The sequence below is a fragment of the Schistocerca serialis genome, chromosome 1 (assembly GCF_023864345.2).
Source record: "Schistocerca serialis cubense isolate TAMUIC-IGC-003099 chromosome 1, iqSchSeri2.2, whole genome shotgun sequence".
In the NCBI taxonomy this organism is placed as follows: Eukaryota; Metazoa; Arthropoda; class Insecta; order Orthoptera; family Acrididae; genus Schistocerca; species Schistocerca serialis.
This window is the reverse complement of record NC_064638.1, coordinates 378,435,782-378,463,514: the sequence shown is the minus strand read 5'-3', so window position 1 is coordinate 378,463,514 and position 27,733 is coordinate 378,435,782. Positions and strand designations below refer to the sequence as shown.

Sequence of the window (27,733 nt, the reverse complement as noted above, 5' to 3'; positions counted from 1 at the left end):
GCGTGTGGCCGAGCATGTTACGAGGTGTCGCCATTTAATTGTCGAACATCACGATGATAAACGATTTAACGCAACGGTTTTATAATTTTGATTTACTACATACAGAGGACGGCACCTTCCAACATTCTTGAGCACACCCCTTCATAATTACTGAATTTATATTGGACCGATTGGTTATTACTGAAATGCAGCAACTCACGGAGACCCAGAATGGGCTGCAGATATATTACGGCAGCGAAACTTTGTAGATACGCTAACGCGTTAATGCGGAACAAATTTACTCTAGAAAGAAATTAGTTCCCATTGTCGACACCAGGTGCAAATTTGGATGACGATGTGACTTCTACGCCGACATCTGAAAAGCCATATCGTGAATGAACAGTGTGGCTATCGAGAAGAGAAGCGTGCGCTGTTAATGAAATTATTTTACGTTAAACAGCAGCAGCTAAAGGGCTGCGCTGAAAGAGTATATGCGAGTGGAAGGTCTGAGGAGAGTCCCTATGTGGTTAAATGGTTTAAAGATGATGATAATGATATTCGAAAACACGAGTGAGCTTGGTGTGACACCTGGAACGGGAAGGCGTCTTCTCGCGGAGGAAATTATTGCGGAAGTTGCTGTTGCTGTAACTGACCATGCAGCACGTGTCCCGTGTAGTGCTAGTGCTCGTGCAGTGTCAAAAGAATTGCTCATCTCATGGCCAACAGTACAGAAAGTTTTTCGGCCTCTTTTACACTGGTACCCGAACAAAGTATAGACGGTGAAGCAACTCAGACCTCATAACCCGCAGCAACATTCTGAATTTGCTCTTCGGTTTCTGCCACGAATCGGAGTTAATTGACAGGTCTGAATGCTACCGAGGTCTCCTTGTACAGCAGGCAATTCCGGCAACGCAAAAGAGCAACTGTGCGATAACCACTCCGCAACATCTCATGTCGCTCGTCCAGCGAAAGCACTGCTTAATGCAACCTTCCATGTATGTGTTACCTCGCTAGGTTTTCCACATGCATGGCCTGCAAAATCACTTAACCTTTCGGCTGTGGGGATATCTAAAAGAGCACGCTTACCACGGACACCCTTACCAGGGACACGTTCGGTCTCTACATGAACTGAAGGTCAGTATACACTTACACGTTGCTCAGATTCCACTGGAACTGCTGCGAGCAACTGTTGACCACGTCGTATTACGGATGCAGCATCTCGTTGACGTCTACAGTGTCCGTATTGAACAAACTGTGTAAGCGGCGGGTGATAATGAAATCATCAGATGCCTTTCTCATTTGTTTTCCCTTTTCTGCTCGTGGCAAATTCCTAATCCATTACATGTGAAAACATTTACATATGCTTTTCTTGCAGTCACAGAGCTAGATTTTCACTGGTGATCAAAACTGGAACTATTTTTTCTTCCGGCGTAAATTAATTTCAAATTAACGAATTAGCACATCTATCCAGTTTCTCTGCCATACATCACACAGAGGAGTTCTGTAAGCAGCTACGGCCGTGCAGTTCTAGGCGCTACAGTCTGGAACCGAGCGACCGCTACGGTCGCAGGTTCGAATCGTGCCTCGGGCATGGATGTGTGTGATGTCCTTAGGTTAGTTAGGTTTAATTAGTTCTAAGTTCTAGGCGACTGATGACCTCAGAAGTTAAGTCGCATAGTGCTCAGAGCCATTTTGTAAGCAGCTACACTTTGATTATAGACGTGCGTTACCTACAGTAATGACTTGGGAGCTGTACACAGCACGTAGAACTGCAGTTGGTATCTCACCGTTTTATAGTTACCGTAAGTGAGTTTGAGATTAATTTACCTAGCTTGAAATTCAGCATACTTTCGTTTGTTTGAATAGGGTTGAAAATGTTCGAAATTTGACCGAAACGGGTACTCATTATTAGGAAAAATACGACAGTAGACTTAAGAAAATATTGGTAAAGAATAATGCCATGCACTTGTTTTAAACTCTGTAGATGTATCTGCTGGTGACAAAGACTATTGAATTTTTCCGGCAGAAGACAGCGACTATGTTAAACCATTATTTGTAACTTGATGCAGCCATTTCATAATCTTGTAGTAAGAAACATTTAAGTGGAGCGGTTTCAGATGGGAACTTTTGGTAAAACAAATAACGAAAACATTGTTTACAATTCAGTTTGTGTTGGGAAACGAGTTTTTCATGAGGGTGAGATACAAGGAATTATAATGATTTTTGAGAAAAAGTGTCCTTGGTGTAACCCTGCAATCTTTCATATTTATGACGATAAAATTGACAAATAAGCTGACTGCGTCAGACTTAACTGAAAAATTGGGCGATATGTGGCAGCAGGCACATTGGAGAACTTCCATCGTAAACATGCAGTTAGGAAACAGTTATCACTCCCAAAGGCGCTGTGTACAAGACACATTAACTCATTAGCTTTAATTAGGAAACAATTCTAAAGGCGCTTGTAAGTAATAGGTATCGGTCATTAGCATTAATGTTTGGAAAGCATGTTTGCAAAAATGCTATAGTCGAGTTTGAAACAAATGACGGCATTATTCTACCGGAAGTTGCAGCTCACACTGTATTTACATTACACGTAAGAAATTTCCCGTAATGTTCATTACTACTGTATGATCTATCGACTAAAAATACAACTAACAATATGTTTCTTATATACGATAATTAAACTATTTTGAATGAAAGATTTACAAATAGTATACGTAGAAAACGAATAATGAACACCCATATTTACAAACTTTAATATTAATGTATTTGAAATCAGGTGCATTACGATTACGATACAAAATTTTAAGAGGCTGCTTGGATTTTGTCAAATTACATAGCTGAAGTCTTATGTATTAGATCTCTTTACATTTTTTTCTATATTTTTCATAATTCAGTCACTTGTAGTCACATAATCTTCCCTGTTTCATTCAAGTTACCATGCAGGCGTGGATCCGTATCTTATCCGAAGAACTTTGTATCTGTATTATTTTTTAGCGTGTTCGATTTACAAAGTCTCTGTTTTTATAAAGCATGTCATACGGGCCGCTGACTGTACAAATTATTTATTTCACAGTTGGAATTTCGGCCTTTGGGCTATCATCAAGTGATATTGCAACAGCTAAAAGAATATAAAAAAGAAGCAGAAAGTTTATGTACAGAATTGTACGAACATAATACTGTCTACATGACAAATTTGTGCGTCTCTGTATATACACATTGTGCTTCATTTTTATATATTTTTGTTTTTGCAGTACCACTTGATAATGGCCCGAAGGCCGAAATTGCAATTGTGAAATAAGTGATTTCTACAGTCAACAGCAGACATGATGTCGTTTAAAAAATTCTACAAGACCGTAAAAGCCGACCACGAGAATCATTTCTTTTAAATTATGTAAACAAACGAATTAACTAATTATATAAACAAAGGTTTTAAATTTTTAGGCAAATGAGACACTTCCATTAACGTAACTTTTTTAAAAATTTTATGAAGTAAAACCATCGATCATCAAATTGACGGTTTGACTAACTAGCGCGATGCTTTAGTATGGATTGTTAAAGTGGTACACCTATGGTTTCCTGCGATTTCAGTTCGTTAATTTTGGCTAAAGGAGTGGGGGAGGGGGGCTGTGAAATTTAATTTTCCGTGCAATTGACCATAGCCGATATGGTGTGAAATGTACCAGTTTCTAAAATCAAAAGGCGTGAGTTTTATTTAGGAATTTACCTAACAAGATACACTTTCCAGTTAAATGAAACAAACGGGAATAAAAGTAATAAAAGAAACCTTAAGTTTGTATGTATGTACATTTTCCGAGAAACCGGGTTTGTATGACAAGTGCTGCTTGCCTATGTTGAAGTCAAAACACACGTTCTGCACTGAAACGACACTAGCTTAAAAAAATAAAGAAAGAAAGAAAAAGTCCTGTGATTTCTTTGTTGACAGTTCAGTGAAGCTAACACATTTGCCGGAGATGACTTCAAGCTATAATGTGCCTGTGTACGATAGACCCTTCTACACAAGAATTACGCAACAATGCCACAACAATACCGGAGAGTAGCAAGTAATTCAACAAACCAAGCAACCGTCTTAACTTGTGTACATCTACGACTTAAAAGCACGGAGAGATAAGATTCTCGCCGACGATAAAGCACTTACTTTTAATCCAGCGCTCGCGGCCAGCGGACGCCTAGCGTTCCACGGTGGGAATGATACGGCGCTATCGGCGCTCGCAACTGCTGACACGAGGTGCCGCCGCCGCCGCCGCCGCCGCAGTCTTTGCACTTCAGACTTTCTGCTCGCAGCGGGCGACCAACAAGCGCCGAGCTGAGCTCGCAGTCGGCGTGGGAGGGCGGGCGGGCTTTTATCGCTGCCGACCTCCTGATTACAGGCCGCGCCGTGCTGTGTCGTCACTGCAGCTTGACGTCAGTCACATCGCTGCCGGTGCGCTCTCCGGTCCTCGGTAAAGGTGCCGTTGCGTCTCACGGTGGTCCCGAGCTTTCGTAGTACCGACGCCCCTGTCACTTGGCGCCGAGTAGACGGTCCCTCGTGCGATGATTAGCGTGGGCAGGAAACGGACGAGGTGATGTGCGGCGGCCGATGACAGAGTTCATTCCGTGATGCGACGCCCGGTCAAGTAGCGGAGCGGTGCGGTTGCTTAATAAGAAGTTCCCGCTCCAGTGAAGGCAGAAAAGAGGGCCGCGGCCAGGAGTGGGGGGAGACCTAGGGCAGCGGCGGTGGGGGGCGCCACGTGACGTAGCGCAAGGGCGAGGGCCGCCCAGAAGACGCGGCGGGCGCAAGCGGCAAGTAGGTGACCTGGGTCTGGCCGGTTAGCCACACCACCCTCCACACAACCACGGCTCCTTGTCCGGACCCCCCCCCCCCCCCCCCACACACACACACACACACACACCCACGGTGTGTGGAGATTTGCCACGATTTTTGCGTGCTCCGAAGGGTTGGGTCCCTTGTCTCCCCCTCCTCCTCCCCCTCCTCATCGCTGTCGCGCACTAAAGGTACTTACTGAGCCTTTCCGTTGGTTTACTTATTATGGGACGAGAATCTCTTTGGATTTTCTGCCACATTTCTAGAGAGACCTTCGTTGTGGAAACTATTAAATGCATCTTGCATTAAAAGCCGCACTAAATTTCGAGCTGCAGTAAAACATCGCCAATCTTAAGAGATTTTGCGTTCGTCTAACTTAATTCGTGCCTTTTTCGGTGCTCCTGCAGCAGCTTTCTGTCGTGTTTTGTAAACCATGGGGCATCAGTTCGGTCTCTTATTAATTTATTTGGTATGAATCTCTCGAGTGCTGTTAATACTATTTCTTTGAACTTAAGCCACATATGGTCTTCACTTAAATAGTTTGGAAGGATTTGAGACTGTCTCTTAGAAAGACGTCAACCGAATTTTTAGCTGCTTTTATAGATAAATGTATTTAGCGTTTAGTTTTGGTGAATTTCTTTGTTACGGAATTGAGCCTCGCTACGACTGTAATCCCTGTATCCGTTGTGATGCTCAGGATTATTTGTGGCTAAGAGGTCAAGTGTGTTTTCAAAAATGGTTCAAATGGCTCTGAGCACTATGGGACTCAACTGCTGAGGTCATTAGTCCCCTAGAGCTTAGAACTAGTTAAACCTAACTAACCTAAGGACATCACAAACATCCATGCCCGAGGCAGGATTCGAACCTGCGACCGTAGCGGTCGTGCGGTTCCAGACTGCAGCGCCTTTAACCGCACGGCCACTTCGGCCGGCCAAGTGTGTTTTCGTAACCATTTACAATTTGAATGGCCTCGTGAACTAATTGTTCAAAGCAATTTTTTAAAAAAGCATTTAGAATTACGGAAGTTGTTTTCTATCTACAATAGGGTCTGAAAATGTATTTTTTTTTTTTTTTTTTTTCAACATACGGAAGACTGAAGTCACTGCCAACTATAATTGTATGAGTAGCGTACCTATTTGTGATGAGACTCAAGTTTTCTTTGAACTCTTCAGCAACTGTTTCATATGAGACCGGGAGTCGGTGAAAGGAGCCAGTTATTAATTTATTCCGGTTGTCGAATATAACCTCTGCCCATACTAAATCGCGGGAACTATCTGCTTCACTGTCGCTTGTGAGCTGGAACACACGTTACATTATTTTTCCTAAGTTGTGCTTCTTGTTTCCATTGTAGTGCAGATCATTACAATTGCGGCTTTCCCTTCAAAACCTAGGGTGCTTTCTCTGTGACCCTGTGAATACCAGAGCTAAACAATGTAGAACAACAACGTACGTTACAAGTATAGCATTCTGTATTACTTCATTTCCTTATTTCTAACATTTTAAAATTGTACGTCGACTTTAGATGACATGTCAATCATAGATGTTCTTATCTCTATTTAGTGAATGTATTTTCAGTCATGTTTTGAACATTGTCCCGCTACACTTTACTAACTAATGTTTCGCTGCAAGGGATATCGAATTTTAGAGAGTAAATTAATATGGAGTATGTCGTTCTTCTTTTCAAACTTTCACATTCCCATTTCTTCATTCCTTATTGTCTTTTGGGCATGCAGTTGTAGTAATTAAAGTAGGCACAAATGCAGTGATCAAAAAGAAATGATTAGCGTACATTCGCATTCTCGTTCCTGTTTTGTTGCTCCCATGCCGATGGACTGTTTCTATCGCAATCAGTAAGCGTGAAAGGAAGCTACCCTACAGACAGAGGGATCTATATTTATACTTGGCAGAACTAATTACATACCGATATAATCGTCGGTATTGCTTTAGTTTCTCAAAAGTTATAAATATTTCGATTTCGGAAAAGAAGCTCTGTATTTCGCCGAGATGTCGAAGAAGAAGGTCCCTTACGTACTGGTTGTATCGGGTAAGATGTTAAGACGGCGGTTTGAAAGCGGACAGAAGAAGTATGAGGGAGGGCGTCCTTTACTTGTGGGATGGCTGCTTAAGATACCCGGCGAAGGGGCAAGTGTGGCAAATGTCCGGCATTACACACACACACACACACACACACACACACACACGTCGTGCGAAACGTGAAAGTTAATCACAGTTACTAAAGTTTATAAAAGAACATAATGTCAATGGAAATTATGTCTAACTCGTTGTTATTTCAAAACGCAGTTACCTATTTTGATCAGCCAGTAGTCACCATCAAACAGTCTCAATGTACATACTGCAAGCGATGACGTACGTTAACTTACGCTGATATAGCAACGGCGACCGTAACATCACCATTGCCGATCAGTCTTCTGGGCCGTATGGCTGTGGTCGAAGAAATTTTTCGGTATGTGACGTTTCGTCCAGGGCTGAACAGGACATCTTCGCTGGTGCTCCTGGCGACGCTGCTCTGGACGAAACATAAGGAACCGATAAGTTTCTTCTACCACGGCTGTCCAGCACGGAAAACTCATCAGCAGCTACGACATATGGTCGCAGTAGCCTTCATTGTACTTAACGTCACTGATTGCACATATTCTGTCGATACATTTTGTTAATTATCTTCTTTTATTTTCTTGTGACAAAGATCCCAAAGTAGTTTAGAAACTCAGCTACCGGTTTGTAAACTGTTTAAACTGTAAATTGCAGCGGGAAGCCTACGTCGCTGCTTGTAGCATATTCATTTAAAGTGGCTGTCTGAAATCAGTAGCTGCATTTTGAAACATTTTTTAAATATATCTTGCAAGAAAATAGAAGAAGATAATTATAAAAATATTTCGACGGTGTATGTACTAAATATTCCGAAAATAACAAAACAAAAGATAAACTGTACAGGATAAAAACATACGATATTACTAGCGTTCGAAACAGTACCATGTTTACGACTAGTACCCAGCAGACTATCATAACAATTATGGAGCAACTTCACACATAAGCGAATGACTCGATGAATTTTTCACTAACAGAATCCATTGTGCTCTACCGTACGTCGAAAGTTCAGAAGAAACAAGAATGACATCTGGCATGCCTCAAGGAAGTATAGTACTGCCGCAGTAAATATCCATTAACTGTTTATCAGGCGAGGTCATCACCACTACGATTGTTCGATAACTTTCTATTTTTGTAGACTAGTACCGTTCTTGTACCACTCTAACGATATGCAGAACATGGTGGGTGATTTTTCCAGTTGCTGTACTAAACACACACACACACACACACACACACACACACACACACACACACACACACACACATTTAATAGTGAACTCTGTCCACTGACCCTGGCAGGCCAATAGCCAACGACCGACCGCCGTGCCATCCTCTGCCGTTGGTATCACTGCAAGAGATATCGAGGGCGTGGAGTCAGCACACCGCTGTTCCGGCCGTTGTCAGTTTTCGTGATCTTCAGGCCGCTACTTGTCACTCTAGTAGCTCTTTAGTTGGCATTACGAGGCGTAGTGCACCCTTTCCAGCCCTCTCAGCAAGGAACAACAATCCCCAGCAGTACTGAATAGAACCCGGGTGCTCCACTCAGCTGTACACACACACACACACACACACACACACACACACACACACACACACACACACACACACAGAGAGAGAGAGAGAGAGAGAGAGAGAGAGAGAGAGAGAGAGAGAGAGAGAGAGAGAGAGAGAGAGAGAGAGAGTCGCCATCACCAAAATGTTTGGACAAACTATGTTCAAAGCAGCAACTGCACTGACATGCGATTGGCTCGAAGAGTTTTTGTGTAACGGAATGCAGTACGTTACACCGGATGGCAAACGTTCAACAGAAACGAAAGTAACATATGATGTGCCCCAAGCTACCATTACAGGATCACTACTGTTCTCAATATACACTCCTCTGCAAAACTTAAAGACTACTTAGATGAAGTCACTCAGCGCGTTAACAAGTCGGTAAAAATAAAAAAAAGGGAGCGTGTTGACACAGGTGCCCTCCTCGTGCACAGAAAGGTGGACGTGACTTGGCGTGAGGTCAACGCGAATATAGAGCCGAATGGGGCTCGTCTTTCAACACGAAGCAATTGAAGGAACGATGGAGACAGTGAGTGTCGATCAGCGAGCAGTTGTGGTGCACTGTGGTGCTATTCCTCTTTACAACAAGGCCAAGAGACAACATTTGGGTGACATTTTGTGCCAAGAGCATAGGAACTGGACCCACGAGAAATGCGGTCGCAATCTCTTCGCGGATTACAGCAGGCACAGTCTGAGTAGTGAGTCTAAGAGTGTCCTTATATGGCGAGAGATTGAAACACGTCATGCACCCACGAACACTGTCGAACATGATCGTTTTAGCGGTCCAGGTGTAATGTGTGGAGGAATATTGTGGTTTGGGCGTGGTGATCTCAAAATCTTTGAACACGGTACACTCACTGGTCAATGTTATTGTGAGAACGGACCCCTTCATTATGTGCGTCTTTTCAGGGATGCATTCGGACCTCACTTCGTATTTATGAACGACAATGCGCGACGCATCGAGCTGTGCAGGTGTAGGTGTAGGTGTAGGAGCTCTTGGAACGAAAGGATATTCGGCGAATCGACCGCCTTACAAACGAGAACTCCTTTCCAACCTTGTGTCCAGCATGGGAGCACGTATCCTATTAAGAACAATATTCCGCCTTCTGTAATGTCCAGTATATCATCACCAATCGCGGTGACTTAAGTGTAATTATTGTATTTTAATGAAATTGATATTTCTGTTGGTCTCGTTGCGCTTTTTCTCAGTTAACTATTGTACTACCCTGTATCAGTTCTTTTTATGTATGTTTCAAGTTTCATCGTGCTATGACGCTTGGCAGTAACACGTCCTGGGAAACTTGCTTTCATCCTAAAGTTTCGCACACCAGCGCACGTAAACGATTTATCAAGTATGATCAGCAGCTCTATGATTATTTGCTTACGTTGCTGCTGTCTGCAGGTGAGCATCGCTGACGTGTCTTTGTGAGGACATGCACAATAATCCGGTCCACTTGGTGTTGTAAATGGCAGCCTTCCTTACATGCTGATAAAACCAAGGTAAAGAACCCGGTACTTTCGTGCAGCTCAACGGCCTGGTGCAAGTATTTCAACTGTACGATATTTCAGCGGCCAGTGGTTACGTCGCCTATCCCAGTAATGCTGCTGGAGAAAAGGGACCTACAGTTTAACGTGGAAACGGAACGATGTGTCGTTTCTTGAAAATCTTCACCTCTTTGAGATGTGAAAACTAGGTTAAAGGCAGAATGACAATTCCGTGGTCCTACAGACAATCGATCCCGCGACCTTCCAGTTTCTAGATAGTTATTTACCACTGGACCACTAGAGCCGACGGAAAAGAACCGTGTACTATACGACGATAAAATAAATGGTGGTCCTTAAGAGCGCATCACACCGTTTGAATATTTGCTGGCAATACCAAGAAGCTATGTGAAATGCGACGAACACTTCATGGTAGATTTGCTTGTAGGGTTCTGTGGAAGTGAAATGCACCTGTAAAGAAAATGGCATGTGAGACGACAGTCGGATCAGTTCTAAAGAGTACTACTACAGCAATTGGAGCACTTATCAATTACACGTGATAGCAAACTCTGAACAAATACTGAGATACAATGCTAAGATAGTAAGAAGTCGCTGTAGTTCTTACAAGAAAGTAATAGAAGTGCTCGGGATCTTAAAGGTGAATTTCCGCATGGCAAACGAAGTTGTTCGTGGGAATCCCTGTTGGGTAAATTTGAGAAAAAATAGAGCCCCTGCTAAGTAACGCAACAGTAACACAGAAGAGATTAGGGGCATAGAGCTGCGTATAACATCATTTTCTCTCGTTGAACACACGAATTGAATAGGAACGAAAATGGCTAATACTGTTTGGAGATGTTCACCGCCACAGACTGTAGAATGGCTTGCAGAGCTCATGTGTAGATGTAGAGGCCCAGAGGTCAGTGAGTTCTTCATTACAACCATACTCCACAAATAACACGGTTTTCGTTATACCATATACTAGGTTTATCCCAGTTTCATTCAATGGCCGAGCGTGGAAATAAGATGGGTTAATAATGCGTAGGTTATGTGTGACTTTGTAAGTCTAAAGTACGGTGATTTAGCCAAATCGGTGGCAATTTTGTGTCTAATCAGGGACTTATTAGTTATACAGAGAAACTGTTGGTCGAAGAAAAGGACTTGATGAGGTCTTTTAAAGTTAGGAATAAAACATTCCTGTTTTCTGAGAAAACTAAGTGTTTGGTTTCGTTTTGGGTTACTGACTGACATTTTTGGACTGTTATCCCGACACATTTTTTTTTCCTGAGGTCGTCAAATAGTTGAATTGGAGGGGGGGATTGGTAGAGGAGGGGCCATGAATACAAGGAGCCAATTTATTCCAGGTTAACGCTACGTATGCGAATTTTTAGGGGTGTATGTGTCCAGTCTGGTTACAAAGAGGCCAGTAAGCCTTACCAAAACTTTTGCAGTGTCATAAATTTTCAGAGTCCATTATAATTATCCGGACTGTTATGCCGTGGTCGGTTGATGAATTCTGTGTCAATTCAAATGGTTCCGTCTCCGACTGCGGGAGACATCTTCAAGGGGGTCCGTAGCTCGATGGAAGGTCCAACAAACCCACTGGCTCGCTACTGAGTGGGTGTGTTGGACCTTACATCGAGCTACGGACCCCCTTTAAGATGTCTCCCGCAGTCGGAGACGAAACGTTGGGAATTGACACAGAATTCATCAACCGACCACGGCATAACAGCCCGGATAATTATAATGGACATGATATTTCCGGCCGTGAAAGTCTACATTTTAGTAAATTTGCAGTGTGTCGATGCGGGTCCCCGATTAATATTTTGATCGTCCACATTGGTGCAATTACTCTGCTTCGTAGGATTTTTCACGGCAAGGAGGCGCTTTCACTGTTCGCACTTTTGAGAAAAGGAAGCAGGTCGACAAAGACTGCATAACTTTAAAATCTAGTTACTTGTTTTTCCAATAGATTCATACTTCTTGAAAACTTGTTTGGATATTAATTCAATTATTACCATATGACTGCGTCGTCTGCCAAAAGTATGAGACTACAGCTAACAGGCTTTTTTTCTGAATACATCCTGGCTGCCATGAAGATCGTTTTGTTGGTGATAGCCGGCCGCGGTGGTCTAGCGGTTCTAGGCGCGCAGTCCGGAACCGCGCGACTGCTACGGTCGCAGGTTCGAATCCTGCCTCAGGCATGGATGTGTGTGATGTCCTTAGGTTAGTTAGGTTTAAGTAGTTCTAAGTTCTAGGGGACTGATGACCACAGATGTTAAGTCCCATAGTGCTCAGAGCCATTTGAACCATTTTTTGTTGCTGATAGACTTGAAATGAGAACATGCTCAACAATTTTGATGCTACTTGAGATTAGCGTGAACACAGGTGCGTATACTTGACATTTTTATAAAAAAAATGTCAAACGGCATTATTGGCTAATCGACCCCAAGAAGTCTTAACGATGGCGGTTTTGTTAAACTGTGCATTTCCACTCGTTTCCATCGCGAAGTGTGAGTAATGAAAGAAACCATCAGTAGGATAAAACCTGGTGCTAACGCGCACCATGCAGAGAGTGAGGTACCGAATTTAACGCCACTATCCGGCAGATCGAACACCGTCAACAGCATCATATACTCTCCCGATTTGAGATAGGTTTGCAGTTGAACACACGGCACTACGGTGGAGTTTAAAGACTGCAAACTACATAATGTCATTTATCTTCACCTCACCGACAAAATGCTGGCACCAGCACTCATTTATCATCATACGTGATCGACATCGGGAAATTGAATTAAATACTATATTTTTGTAGAAAGTGATCTTCCACAAACGGCCTACATGTGAACCGTGGAAGAAAAAATTTGCTGTTGCGTTTTGCACTGTCAAAACGGAATATCGTCTCATATTCTAATAGTAAATATTAAATACCACAGACACCTTTTATGTACCTTGGGCTACATATTTATTAGAAGACGGATTATCTACGTTGAGGTGTCTATTCTCTATTACTATTTACTTCAACCACTGCCAAGTTTTAAAATATCAACCATTAACACCTTCAAGTGTAATGTTTTGGAATAGCTTTATAGAAGTGGAAAAGTATTCTTTGGACAAAAACAAGTTACTGTACATTTATTTTCAGAAATCTCATACAACAAATTGAAATTCGTTTAAGTTATTCTCTGATGTAATTACCAGCTGTCCATGGCAATTTAAGTCCAATGATAACACGAACACAATAATATAGGGACAAAATATCTTGGTTAACTTCTACTTATGCTAGCAAAAAAATGGCTCTGAGCACTATGGGACTCAACTTCTGAGGTCATTAGTCCCCTAGAACTTAGAACTACTTAAACCTAACTAACCTAAGGACATCACACACATCCATGCCCGAGGCAGGATTCAAACCTGCGACCGTAGCGGTCTCGCAGTTCCAGACTGCAGCGCCTAGAACCGCACGGCCACTTCGGCCGGCCTTATGCTAGCAGCCGTAACCTTTTACGCAACTCTATCACAGATATAATTCACACGGAAACGACCGAAATATTTGAATGGGAAACAGAGTTGGAATGGCGTCTGGAAATATCATTTTCTCAGTTGAAGCTCTATCAGCTAAGGCTATCCGCCAAAAGGGAAAAATCAGACTTGTACACTGTCAGCATTACTCTTCAAGTTCCACGACACTATCGTAAATTTGAAATTTAAGAGCCGGCCGAAGTGGCCGTGCGGTTAAAGGCGCTGCAGTCTGGAACCGCAAGACCGCTACGGTCGCAGGTTCGAATCCTGCCTCGGGCATGGATGTTTGTGATGTCCTTAGGTTAGTTAGGTTCAAGTGGTTCTAAGTTCTAGGGGACTGATGACCTCAGCAGTTGAGTCCCATAGTGCTCAGAGCCATTTTTTGAAATTTAAGAAAACAAATAACAACTCCCTTTTCTTGACGAGACTTTGATCATAGGGAGTTCCTCCACTGTCAATTATTTACCTGCAAGTATGCAGCTGTACGTGAATTTAATTATCTGTTCTATAAACGACCCAGACCACGCCGGAACACTCGTCTTGAATATTAGTTATAGAACTGATAGTAATTTGCCTGCCATTATTTGTTGAACTGGTTAGGTTGCTATTAGACAACATTTTCAGTATTAATTTATGGTATTGCCTATCGGTAGCTCGTATGCATTATTACGAAGTTAGCAAATACCGCTAACTATACTGATACTAATACTGTTACTTGTATTACTCCTCATTCAACAATTATCCAGTCATACATGAAAATATACACTCCTAGATTGTGCATCACTTCAGGAAAGCAACAAATCTATATTCCGTGTTAGCATACAGCCAGGATGCTTTTATTGCCCTCGTCATAGCTGACAAGTCAGTGGACAACACGGCCTTTCAGTGCGGTCAGTATTCCAATACCTGCGGTTATGTTTTCTCCCCAGCGGGGAGCAACCGATGGGGTACAGTGACGTCTGATGAGCATGTCTGTAAGCATACCCAGTCACTGAACTTTGTGGAGGTGGTACAGCGTGGAGCAGTTACAAAGTATTTACGAGTCAACGAACAGCTTGTTTATCAAGATGCGTGGGCGGCTGGGAAAAATAGCATTCGCCGATATTCCGTTCAGAAAAGTATATACTTTGCAAGTGATTAAAACTGGAAAGAAAGAGCTTTTGCATTTTAGTATGCAAAAGGAAACTACTATAAACTACCAACCACGAGCCAGAAATATAGTAACGCTAAGAAATACAAACGTTTCGTTTCTGTGACAGTTTTCTAGTCAGCCAGGAAATCACTAATACATAGATCGAAGTATCAAAATTGCTATTTAAAAATCACTAATTTCGCTGAGATGAAATAATGATAATACAATGAATTAAGACTGGGAAACCAGCCTTGACGTAGCTGCAACGCTGTTACGATAAAATTCTACTTGCAGAATGCTGGTGAGTAAGCTTTCTTGGCCTACTCTCAGAGTACCACAAATTTAATAGTTTAAAGCCGTTAGTCTACTTAACTGTACGAGGAGTAGCCTTAAATCAGCTGTTATAATTTTTTATGTCGTAAATTGTTGATAAAGTGTAAAGATGTGCCTTGGGCGCTAATATTCTAACCTCCCCCCTACGCTCTAATGAATAACAATGGCTATTGGTAAATATGGTCGTGTAATGTCATCAAATGACAGCAGTATAGTGCTCGGTAAAATGACCTACATTGATGTGCTTATTCGACAACGGGCACTCCTACGGTATCTGAAAGTAGGAAGGTTTTGCTTACCGTATGATGAAAATAAGTAAGTGTATACAACATTTCTAGACAAGAGTGTAAACTCTCACATCTAATTCTCCGAACAATTCAATCGTTTCTACCGATGAGTGGTGAAACTCCGCTATAGTTCCTTTGTACACTCGGAGAGGACAGTCATCAACGATATGCTGGACTGACTGTAAGGAGACACCACGGTCACAATTGGCAGAACTAGACTCTTCTCACTTGTGCGTTAGATAACCACATCTGCCTTGTCCGATTCGAATTCTCCGCTGACGTCTGGAAAGATGTAATCATTGTATTTGCATAGAAGGGTTCTCAACTACATGTTTGTTGAGCACAGATGACTGCTTCCACTGGATTTTCCATGAATGTTGGACACTGAAAAAGGACTCAACAAGACTGGTCGTTGTTCTGCGCGACGGTTGTCTTGATTTCAAGCATTGTGGTTCTGCGTATGCAATATGTCGATGAATAGCTGGCTGAGTAGTCTTTCTAAATGTTGTTACAGGCCATCTGGAGAGTATCTAATCTTCTTAGAATTGGAGGTGGGATACTGCCGAGAATAGGAAGCCATAGGGTCTTCAACTTCCAATACATACCAACGTAATTGTTCGCACTGTCTTACTGACTCGCATATCTATCTCCTTCGTGTGAGCGTTATTGATTTAAGTCGAAAAGCAGTATCCAGCAATAAAATGTAAGGTCTGAGGCTGTGGCTCCCGAAACATGCGCATTAGATTCCCATGAGGCACCAGCAAGTTTTTGAAAAATGTTGTTTCTCGTTTTGGCTTAAGCTTTAGCTACATTCGAAAGATGCTACCTGAAAATGTTGTCGTTCTCTCCAGTATTATTCCTAGGTATTTTGATGTACTGGAGTCTAGCAAGCCTTGGCCTACGAATTTGGTTTTTGGTTTTAATTTGCTTGTCTGTTGCGTTGGTGAAATACAGATAAAACGGTTTTTCTGAGGATTTAGACAGAGGCACCATTTCTTGAAATATACATCCAAGCCATCCATGTAAGTGGATAAAGTGATTTCAGCATAACAAAAGTTGGTGCTCTGGGCCACCAAACAATTGACATCATCATAAATTAATTTTCTTGGAGATGATTCCTGTACGTCGTGTGCGTACAGAGTGAACATATGGGGAGCCAGAACTGATCCTTGAGGTAAGCCATTATTTAGTTTAAATACTCTGCCTCTGTCATTGTCACAATAAATCTGGGAGGACGTATTGCTTTAAATTTTGTTAAGTAGGTCTATTAATTTACCATGGATCGAATGAAGCGATCGCATGTTGGAAGGTGAAACTCCGAGAATAACCATCACCAAGGAGAGGATAATATCTCCGTCGATGCTAGGGTGGTAACCAAAACCCTATATTATTTAAATTTCAAAGATTTTTAGAATTTGAACACCCATTAGGGGGATTAAGTTTATTCTGTAACACTTTAATGAGACCAACGTGTCAGAGTAAAAAAAAAAAAAGACATTTGAAAATATATATCTTAAGCCATGCAACCGTGTGGCCTTAAAGTCTTTTATCTTTGCCAGTTTTAGTTATTTATTGAACAGAGGTATCAGCTTGCTTCTTATTATTCCCTACTGGCACCTTTGCTCTTATTGCAGTAGTATTTCTGCTCTTATGATTTTCTCTGTTGCAAGGAGAAAAAAATATTGCAATTTTTAGTGTCAATAATTTTCAGTCATGAAGGTTTCTAATGGAAACTTTGGTGACTTACAGGTTACGCTACGCTGTTCCACCAACGAAAATATTAGCCTCTTTCGATATTCGACTGTGAAACCAACTACAGATGAGCTGATATAATGACGACGAACACAATAAGTCGCTGAGATACCCATCAACTTCACGCTATTAGTAATCGCTCTACGATTTTTCTTTTTATTCTGGAGTGAGACCATTTACATTTATACCATTTGCAGAGTGCTTTTGGCAGTTCTCGCGTGACAGGGTCATAATCTAAAGCAATCCTTCTATCAAACTACTGAAGAGGAAAAAATGCAAATTTAGTTGGGTCACTGTCAGAATTTACATTCCGTGCATTTGCAAGCGGATGCAACCGATACCACACGGGAGTATTTTAACTGGTCTCGCTGGCTTTGCTCCGATGAAGTTTCGATCGATTCCTGTGGTGCACTACCTCCGCATCCGTAATGCTTTCCGCAGGCAATATAATTACCATTGCGTGATACAGGACGGAATCAAAACAGCCCTCGTGGCCTACAAGGGGGATGATTTTAACTATGCATGGCCCCCTCTGAGCTAGAATTCTGGATTAAGAGCTGGAAAGGCAAAGTTCACTGTCATCCAAGGGCACGAAAAAAAGTTCTCGTTGCTCTGCAGTAAGGCAAAATATTAATTTGCACGTCCATAATGAGTCCTTCTAATGCGTGTCCACAGCTTCTAAAATTTCTTTAAATGACGTCATTTTCGGATATTAGGTGTGACTTTTTATTGTTCTATTGCAACTTCGGATTACATGCTATTGTCAAGCATCTGCAGAGGTGTAATAGTACAATGACCCAGAAACATATGGGAACAGTGAGTGTAACAAAATTTGCAGGCTGGTTCCGTTCACCTATTTACAACATTCGAATCGATGTTATGGCAAAAAAAAAAACCTCCCTTGGAGGGATGTGTCAAGTTTAAGCGTACGTTACTCATGTCAAAGGTAACACCCATTTACTGTAGCGTAATTATTCTCGCGGCAGTAACTCCTTAAGGGAAGAAAGGGGGGTGGGAGAGAGAATCCTACGAGTGCGTTGTTTCTTTAAGCTGCGTTTATCCAGTAAGGTGACATGAAATTTTGGAAGTATGTAAATGTTAGCAGAATGCAAATTTTCTTGTACGTTCAGCTATTCTATTATCTTTCGTGGTACTTGTATTATGTGTTTGCAGATGTTAGCAGCACATAGATCGACACTGCAACAGCACAAAGCCAGTTACAGCCAGAAGTGGAAAAAGACGTTAATTTTCATACTGGATGTTATTCAGGAGACACATTGCCCTCAAGGAAACGAATCTTCCCTGCAGACACGTTCCAGTGTTGCATTACAGAACGAAATCATGGTGTCGTCAGCTAGTAGTTGCAACGTCCAGTGGAACGTGTAAACTCCCGGTCGACGTTGAGTACGTAAGAGACGAAGCACATACGCGAATAGGCAGGAAATCGACCGATGTCTGATCAAAGGTATCATCTTAATGTTTGCATTAACTGCTTTAGAAAAAGGCGGAACACCTTAATGTGGATGATCGAAAGGGATTTGGAAACCTCGTACTCCCGGATGCGTGTTTACTATCTATGCCACCCCGCAAGACTGTTGCGTTCAGCTACGGATTGTCAGACTTCATGTACATACGCATGCATTCTTTATGTTCCTAACATACGTTTTTCCATTTTGTTTCACAAGTATTATACAGGCTACCTATAGGTTTTATGCAAGCCGCAATGCCTTCAAAAACCACATGAGAGGTTTTTATATTCTGTCGCTCACTACACTCAAACTATTAATCCTACAGAAAAATGAACTGGACATTTTTGTAGCAAATGCAGGGTGAGTCAGGAGGAAAGGTGTTCGAGATAGACATATGTAATAATATTTTTTTACTTATTTTCTGTGTCATTCGAACATCGTTATTGTTCACAACGTACGACGGTAGTGTAGGAAGCTGAGACGAACAGTTCGATACAGGACACCTGTGTTCCATCAGGTCGGGAAATTACTTCAAATTGGGCAACAAAGAGTATCTAAGCTACAGCGCATGCGCGTCGCGCCACGTTTTCAGTATCCTCGCGCTGCCTTTGGGCAAAGTCCTAGAGAAACATGAGTGTGTTTTTTTTTTTTTTTTTTTTTTGTAAGAAACTGAACGTAATTTTGTACTGCGATGTGGTTTCGCTGGAGGGTGCTGGTTTCGAGTGATACAAGAAATCGTACCAAAGTGGTATTATGTGTGTTCTATCTCGGAAACCATTCGGAACATTGCATTTGCCCATTGGAGTTTCTTTTTTAATTCAGAACCACTAATGCCATCATCCCTCAATGCATGTATCTTTGCTCCTGACTCAGCCTGTATAATGTAGTTAAATTTTGTACAGAGATACAAATCGCTAGAGGCCGTAGCTCCCGAATTATTCAAGAAAAACGTACAATAATAACCTTCAAAGGCTTTTTTCTTCAATAACTCTAAGACTGTGGCCTCCAGCGAACACCTATAGCAGCACAGAATTGTACTACATTAAATTTACTAAAAAAATGTCCTGTTCATTTTTTTCTGTAAGACTAATAGTTTGCGCATAGCGAGCGAGGGAATATGTATATCTCGGGTATGGTTTTTGAAGTCGTCGTGGGTTGCATAAAACCCATAGGTAGCAACAGCTGAAATACCCTGCACGTGGGTACCGGGTAGAACTCTGTTGATGTCTGCTTGGAAATCAATCTATTGTAATATCTTCCTTCACATAGTTACAGAACTCTGAGCATATTCTAAGTTCGAATATAAGAGAGTTCCTTGGGAGGACGGATTTAGGAAGTACCACTAGTGCGAAACAGCATATCCTTTTCCTGCACCATATATTGTGCAACATGGATGGAGGGCAGAAGAGATATTCCATATTCCTACATTACTGGAAAATGTTTTACACCGCGCCACACTACAGACTGTTAAGGAGCATTCAGGTTTACGGAATAGATTCTCAGATATGTGACTGGCTCAACGACTTTTTAAGTAACAGAACCCAGTACGCTGCCCTGATATTTACCTGAGACAAGGGCATCGTTAGGAGTGAAACAGGGAAGGCTGGCAGAACCGTTCTTGTTCTCTAACAATCTGGCGGATAGGGTGAACAGCAACATGCGAGAGATTGCTGATGATGCCGTAGTGTACAGGGAAGTATCGATATTTGGTGACTGCAAAAGGATACAGGATGTCTTGACAGTATTTGTATTCGTAGTTATGATTGGCAGGTTGCTCTAAATGTCGAAAAATGGAAGGTAATGCAGATGAATGGGAAGAACAATCCTGTAATGTTCGAATATAGTATTAGAGGTGTGCTGCTTGACACATTCACATCGATTAAACATCTAGGCATAAGGTTGCAAAGTGATGCTAAGTGGAGCAAGCACTTAAGGTCGGTAGTAGGGAAGGGAAAGGTCGACTTTGGTTTATTGGGAGAATTCTAGGAAAGGGGACGAAAGACACTTCTCTGGCCAATACTTGAGTACTCCTAGAGTGTATGGAATTCTCGGCAGCCCGGAAAGAGCCAATTTGGAGGCCTCCTGCTAGATTTGTTACAAGCAGGTTCAATCAATACGTGAATGTTGTATGTTAACCGGGGACCTTAAACGACGGAGAGGCTCCGTCCCCACCGTAGCCGCAGTGGTCCACAACCCCACGACGACTATCCCAGTCGACTTCACCCTTCCGCCGCCCCACACCGAACCCAGGGTTACTGTGCGGTTCGGCCCCCGGTGGATCCCCCATGGAACTTCTCACACCAAACGAGTGTAAGCCCTATGTTTGCGCGGCAGAGTAATGGTGGTGTACTTGTACGTGGAGAACTTGTTTGCGCAGCAATCGCCGACGTAGTGTAGCTGAGGCGGAATAAGGGGAACCAGCCCGTATTCGCCGAGGCAGATGGAAAACCGCCTAAAAACCATCCACAGACTGGCCGGCTCACCGGACCTCGACCCAAGTCCGCCTGGCGGGTTCGTTCCGTGGACCAGGCGCTCCTTCCCGCTCCGGAAAGCCGTGCGTTAGACCGATCGGCTAACCGGGTGGGCGCACGTGAATATTACAGTAATGCCACGTGAACTTAAATGGGATTTCCCGGAGGGAAGGACACGTTTTCACTGTGCAGTATTCAAAATGTTTAGAGCATCGGTATTTGCAACGAACTGCAAAACGATCCTACTCTCGTCGAAGACCATCTCGCTTAAGGACCGGAAAGACAAGATAAGAAAAATCAGGGCTCGTACGGAAGCATATAGGCGCTAGACAAAGGTTTTTCAGGACTCCACCGTTTCGGGCGGAAAAGAAAAGTGAATGTCTAGCAGTTGTACAGTGTACCGTACGCCATGCATCTTATGGTGCCTTGCGGAGTCTATACTTGTACGTAGATGTAGACATCTAAAAGTTCATCTCTGGATTCTTCGAGGGAGGGGACCATTCTCTGAAACATGTTTGCGCTACAGAATATCTTTCGCCATTATTTGAAGTACCACGGTGCTCAGTTATGGAAGAACCTCATCGTATAATGTTAATAAACTTGCTAAAGAATAGAGTATCAGAATTTCTAGGATGTAGGACGCTATCCCTTCTTATATTCTGTCCAGATACTGAACGGTGGAACATCCCTCGTCGACGACAGGGTGGTGCACAAGCTCGGATTGCGCTACAATCATGGAACTTGTCTTGCCTGGTCTTAAATCTGCATGATTTGCGGGGAATTTTGTTCAGAGTCTTAATGATTCCGAGTGTAAAGTCCTTAAAAACTCTGTCAGTCCAATAACGGGAACACAGCGAACGTGCTCGACCTAGAAAGAACAGTCTCCAAGAACTTCAATGCAACTGGACGTAATAATCCCTTATCTTCTAACAATTGTGCGGATATATTCAGAGTCGCAGTAAATCAGATTCGCCGTTACTATTCACAGTCAATTCATGTGAAAGGGGTAAACTGGTCTTAGCGTTAAGGAATTATTGTAAGCATTGAAGGGAAACCACGAGAAATGTAAATCACGAACTCCGGACTGGAATTTAAACCCTGATCTTCTGAACATCTCCTCCAGCCTCTCATCCAATGTGTCTCATCACTCAATCAATCATACTGAGATTCCCTTCCACACTTTTAGTCCGAAGTAACATTTATTCACAACTTTCTCATTCTAATGTATAATTATCTTCTTTGTGGGAGGTCTCGTACAAGATTCAGAGTAATTTATCGTTGTCAAAATATAATCAGTTTAATTTTGTGAACTTTAAATACTATGCAAGTAAGGTTACTATGTTCGTTCTCCACAATGATTGTTTCCGTACAACCTACAGACGCTTAGGGTCGGAGGGTATGAACCTAAAATCCTCTCCACCCCCGACAACCCGCTTCCCATTGTGACAAACAGAATTTTCACGAACAGTATTATTCCTTGCGCTACAAGCATTTGTCGCAAGTTTGTGGTTCTTTTACGGTTTAACGTGTACGTTGCCATTTTTTATCCATTAAAACCACATACCTCTACCTCGACCCACAGCAGATCTTCTGTATATGCAGGGTATACAAAAAGTAATTTTACAAATATTTGAGAGCGAGTTTCTCATACCAAAACAAGAAAAATTATCATAAAAATAGAAGTATGACAGAATATTTAACAATGTGATAAAAAAAATGTTACAAATTTTCCCCAATCGCTTCTACACATGCGTGCAATCACCATACCCTTCCAAATTCCCCATACGCTATAGAATGGTTTTACAGGATTCCATGAATCTCTGATGAAGCATATTTGCAATTAGAATGCCTGTTATGGATGAACCCACAGACAACAATTAATCCGATGGCTACGTGTGGAAAAGTCGTTGGAACTGCAAATAATGGTGGAAGGTAGGGCAGTCTTCTGTCTCGAAATGTTATGTAATAGACGTACAGCCTGGAGTCCATTACAGTCGTGCGGTCGTAGACAAAAGATCACTCCTGTCTGCTTATAAAATGTATATACCGTGATATTTGTAGCGTGCTCCAGCCAGACAGTTACCACACAGGTAACCGTCGAAAAAGTTCGTAACAGGGTAATGGGAGATCTTGTAACTAATGTGCGCGTGATTTCTAACACCGACACAGTACGGAGTCTGGCTGTGTTTAGCCACAACCCGCAGGAAAATTTTTTGTTTATATTCATGCCGATGAATAAAATTTTGATAATTAGCGCAATTGAAAGTGCAAGTAACGATTACGTCTGAAGTTTCCTCCTTTTTGGCAAGATATACTCTGCTATGAGAATTTGTGACGAATTATAAATGGAGACAGTCCGGAACTCAAGACAGCATCTTTGTCTTTCACGGGCACCAAGATAGCCATTACACTATCGGTCCAAATTTCAGGATACGATGTACGTTTTCTAAATGTCACTTTTTTGCTTCCACACGACCCAAACTCCAAAAATGAAATACTTGGTCGACGACAGGAAACTAATAGCCCCCTGTTGCACTTGATCGCTCGATCATTTGGAAAAAAAGAGTTATTCGAAGAGAAGACAAAAATAGAGAACATAAGATTAGCATACAAGAAGATGCTTTTGTACAAGAGCAACAGCATACGCAGCGGTAGTCTCACTTGCGAAAATTTATCATTTTGTATTCTAATTGGTTCCACATAATTTTCCAGTGCGAGGGCCTTTCCGTAACTTGAAAATTTAGCTTGATGCAAAGAAATTTTCAGTAAATACAAAGAGATGACCTCCGCTAGGAAGCGTCTTTCATTTTTTTTTTTACAAACCACGACCGTGAGCAACTCCCTGTGACTACCGTTCGCATTTGGAATGATACTGTATAGCAGGAAAGCCATAGCACTGCTTGGCAGTCATCTTGAGAACGTACTTTTGTTCCTCTTCGACAGATAGGCATTCAGTCATTTCAAAATGCCCTCCGTGACACTATCCATTCCAATGCCGGCTGTCTCACCATGGAATGTAGATTAATTGATGCAAGCCGTCCCAAACTTTCGTCGTTCTCGTATGAATGAAGAAAACCAACTCTGAAAAAAAAGTGCCACTTACCTGTTTAGTACGCACCTCCGCGATCGTTTTGTGTGTCTTATCGGAACTTATCATGGTACCAACACAACAGTTCCCAACACATCTGTGTTGTCGTCAAGCGAAACGTGCCTCATCAGACAAGAAAGTAGAATACTGAAAGGAACAGCGGTAGCCGCCAAAATACATTTCAGTGCTCGCGTGCAATGTGAAACTTCCCCTTTGCATGTAAAGAATGACAGTGCTGGAAAAACTCTTACGATATTTGACTTCCAAACAGCTGAGCAAAACTGAACGTACTCAAACAGTTCTCTCTTTACTTATTCTGATCATGACTAAACTGACACACAATATTTTCTTAGCGCAACGCAATCTGACTTTCAATAATCCCTACAAAAGAATGACCCTGAATAACAATAACCTATACCTTTCGTGAATCACTTACCTCACAAAAATCTTCGTTACTCGAACCACTGCAATAAAGCGAGCGCCAATATTGCCAGCTAAATAAAAGATTCCAGCTACTGAAGGCACTAACTACTGATAGGCATAGTAAGCAAATGAAATATTTTTATAGAGAACAAACAATGTATTTACCTCAATAGTGTTCGAAAGAGATATATATATATATAAAATCAGTTCATGACATCCGGTCTTACAAATTTCGTTTTTCTGACGGACACACGTCCAGATCGTCCGCTCTCAAAACTCTGCCATCTCTCTCCTCACATCCACTACTGCTGGCGGCCCACCTCTAACTGCGCAAGGCTACGCGCTGTTCACATCCAACTGCCCAGCACTACAATAGCGAATATTCCAACAATGAGCCCAACCAGCCACAGAATGGACACAGCGCCGTCAGCGATTTTCATACAGAGCGCTACGTGGCGTTACCAATATAAAAGCCTAAATAGCCTACTTACAAATGTTAGAACACTTTTGTGCAATGAAAACGTTAAGAATTAGAAAATTAGTACACAATGTTCCAAAGCAGTAAATCCGAACGTGTTCTAGGTGACTTATTACTCGTGACGCTAAATAAGGTCTCATTTGGTACCCTCATCGACTGCTTCACTAAAGGGGGAAGTACTATGTTGCATTAGTATCGGCTTGCTGTGAGGCTCAAAATATCACCACCCGTATCAACGACGTGAATCTAGAAAGTTCACCAATAACCAGTAAAGCAGAAAAAGACACGGAAATAGGCACGGCAAGAAGTATTAACTTACAGTACACGCCAGACTGTTAAACATAGTATAAAACACCGAATTCAGTAACAGCATTACCATGGATTACTAAAGGATCATTTGCCATACATTTCACTCATATAAAGGTAAACCGTTTTGTGTCGGATCTATAAAACACTCCTGGTTATTGATGATCTTTAGGAATTTGTTTAGTTGTTTCTGATAAGTAACAAGAATAAGAACGTAATGCAAGGTAAGAAGAACAGTTATTAACAGGATATTATTAATTTTTTGTATTCATATTAGTTGTAGCAAATGACAACTGTGCATGTGGACCTAGTCCTTGATAGGCGAGTATTGGAAACTTTTCTTTTTCTTTCTCCTTTCTTTTCTTTTCCTTTTTTTTAAAAAAAATGTCGTGGACTCCAGCCTAAGCACGTAGGGTAGACTGACTAACTGATCGATTAGTTGAGAAGTTTTATGGGACCAAACAGCGAGGTCATCAGTCCCGCGATTCCTAAGTGACTCACAGAAGAACGTTAAAAATGGATGAATCCAGTCAGGGGAGCAAGATTATAAAATAATTAAGTTAAAACATACACAGTAAAAGGCATGAAAGGTGAGACCAAACCTAAAAAAACCGGAAAAAAGAGTGGCCTTTCCATGGGGGAGTGGTCATGGGGCCCCAGACCGAGAAGACATAAAGAGAAGTCTCAACCACAACCACAACCACAACCACCCTGCCCCTGCTCCCGGAGGAAAGCAAGACCTTGCATCTGAAAATAAAAACCACTTTCGCGGAGGAAACTGATGACCAGTTCAACAATTCGAGAAAAGTCTGTTAATATTCAAATTAAGGAATCTACAAGACTATACTCAGAACGAAGGCCAAAAGCAGGGTACATTCCACCAATATGTGGGATACTGTCAATCCAACTCCGCAACCAATGTGTGGGGGTGATTCAATACGCAGGAGGAAACAATGGGCGAGCCTAGTATGACCAGTCCGTCAAATAGGCTAGAGGATTTAAAGTGTTATATAGGGACTGGCTTGGCTTTTCAAGCCTTATGATCAGCCATATATACGTGCCTTGTGTATTGCGCGTGAATTGAACGGGGTACCTAGAAACGACGGAGAGGCTTCGTCCCGCCGTAGCCAGCAGTGATACACAACCCCACAGCAGGCCACAGCAGTCAACCCACCCATCGCCGCCCCACACCGAACCCAGGTTTATTGTGCGGCTCGGCCCCACAATAAAGTGCCCGGCACTTCACAATAATTCTGTTATTCCACGCGAACGAACACCTGTATCTTTCCGCGCGAGCTCTGATTTCCCTATATAGGCTGGCGTCAAAAAAATATTTTCGCATTCGGTGGCGATAGAAATTTTGTGAGGAAATTCCGCCGCAACGACAAACGCCCTTGTTTTAATGATGTCCACCCCAAACCCTGTATCGTATCCGTGACACTCGCTATTTCTCGACAATACAAAACGTGCTGTTGTCTTTGAACATTCGCGATGTATTCCGTTAATCGTATCTGCTAAGGGTCCCGTACCGCGCAGCAGTATTCTAAAAGAGGACGGACAGCTGTAGCGTACACAGTCCCTTTAGTAGATCTGTTGGATCTTCTAAGTGTTTTGCCAAAAAAACTCAGTCTTTGATTCGCCTTCCCCACAATAATTTCTGTGCTTTCCAGTCTGTAATTCCTAGGTATTTTATTGAATTTACTTCTTTTAGATTTGATTGATTTATCGTGTAAACGAAGTTTAACGGATTCCTTTTAGCAATCATGTGGATGACTTCACACTTTTCATTATTTAGGGTCAGTTGCCAATTTTCGCACCATAGAGGTATTCTACCTAAATCGTTTTGTACCTGATTTTGAACTTCTGAAGGCTTTACTAGGCGATAAACGACAGCATCGTCTGCCAACAACCTAAGACGGCTGCTCAGTTTCTCTCCTAAATCGTTTATGTAGATAAGCAACAACAGAGAGCCCATAACACTATCTTGTGGAAAGCCAGAAATCACATCTGTTTTACTCGATGACTCTCCGTCAATTATTATGAACTGTGACCGAAATGGTATACAGTCTGGACTGGAAGACTTGCTTTTATTAAGTGATTTCAGTTGCTTCACTACTCCAAGGATATCTGCTGCTAAGTTACTCGTGTTGGCAGTTATTCTGGATTCGAATTCTGGAATATTTCCGTCGTCTACTATGGCGAAGGAATTTCGTAAGGCTGTGCTTAGTAACTCTGTTTTGCCTGCATTGTCGTCTATAGTATTTCCATTGCTATCGCGGAAAGAGGGCGTACTTCACCTACGACCAGAATCTCTTTGGATTATGTGTCAGGTTTCGAGACCAAGTTTCGTTGTGGAAACTATTACAACCATCTCGCACTGAAGGCCGCGCTAAATTTCGAGTATCTGTAAAAGATTGCCAATCTTGGGGATTTTGCGTTCGTCTAAATTTTCTTTTTTCGTCGTTTCTGCAACTGCTTCTGATCCGTTTTGTGTACCACGGGAGATCAGCTCCGACTTTTGTTAATTTATTT

At 42.2% G+C, this 27,733-nt stretch overlaps 1 protein-coding gene and 1 long non-coding RNA gene across 2 annotated transcripts in view; both read right to left on the bottom strand.

The window, feature by feature from the left end:
* LOC126470932 (uncharacterized) overlaps window positions 1–4,622 on the bottom strand; it is an 83,300-nt gene extending 78,678 nt beyond the window's left edge. Inside the window, exon 1 of the long non-coding RNA XR_007586281.1 lies at window positions 4,139–4,622. This is a non-coding gene — a long non-coding RNA (uncharacterized LOC126470932). The remainder of the gene's footprint in view (window positions 1–4,138) is intronic.
* The window catches only part of LOC126474489 (uncharacterized), a 696,215-nt gene that overhangs the window by 298,617 nt on the left and 369,865 nt on the right, over window positions 1–27,733 (bottom strand). The gene's annotated exons all lie outside the window — the stretch shown is intronic.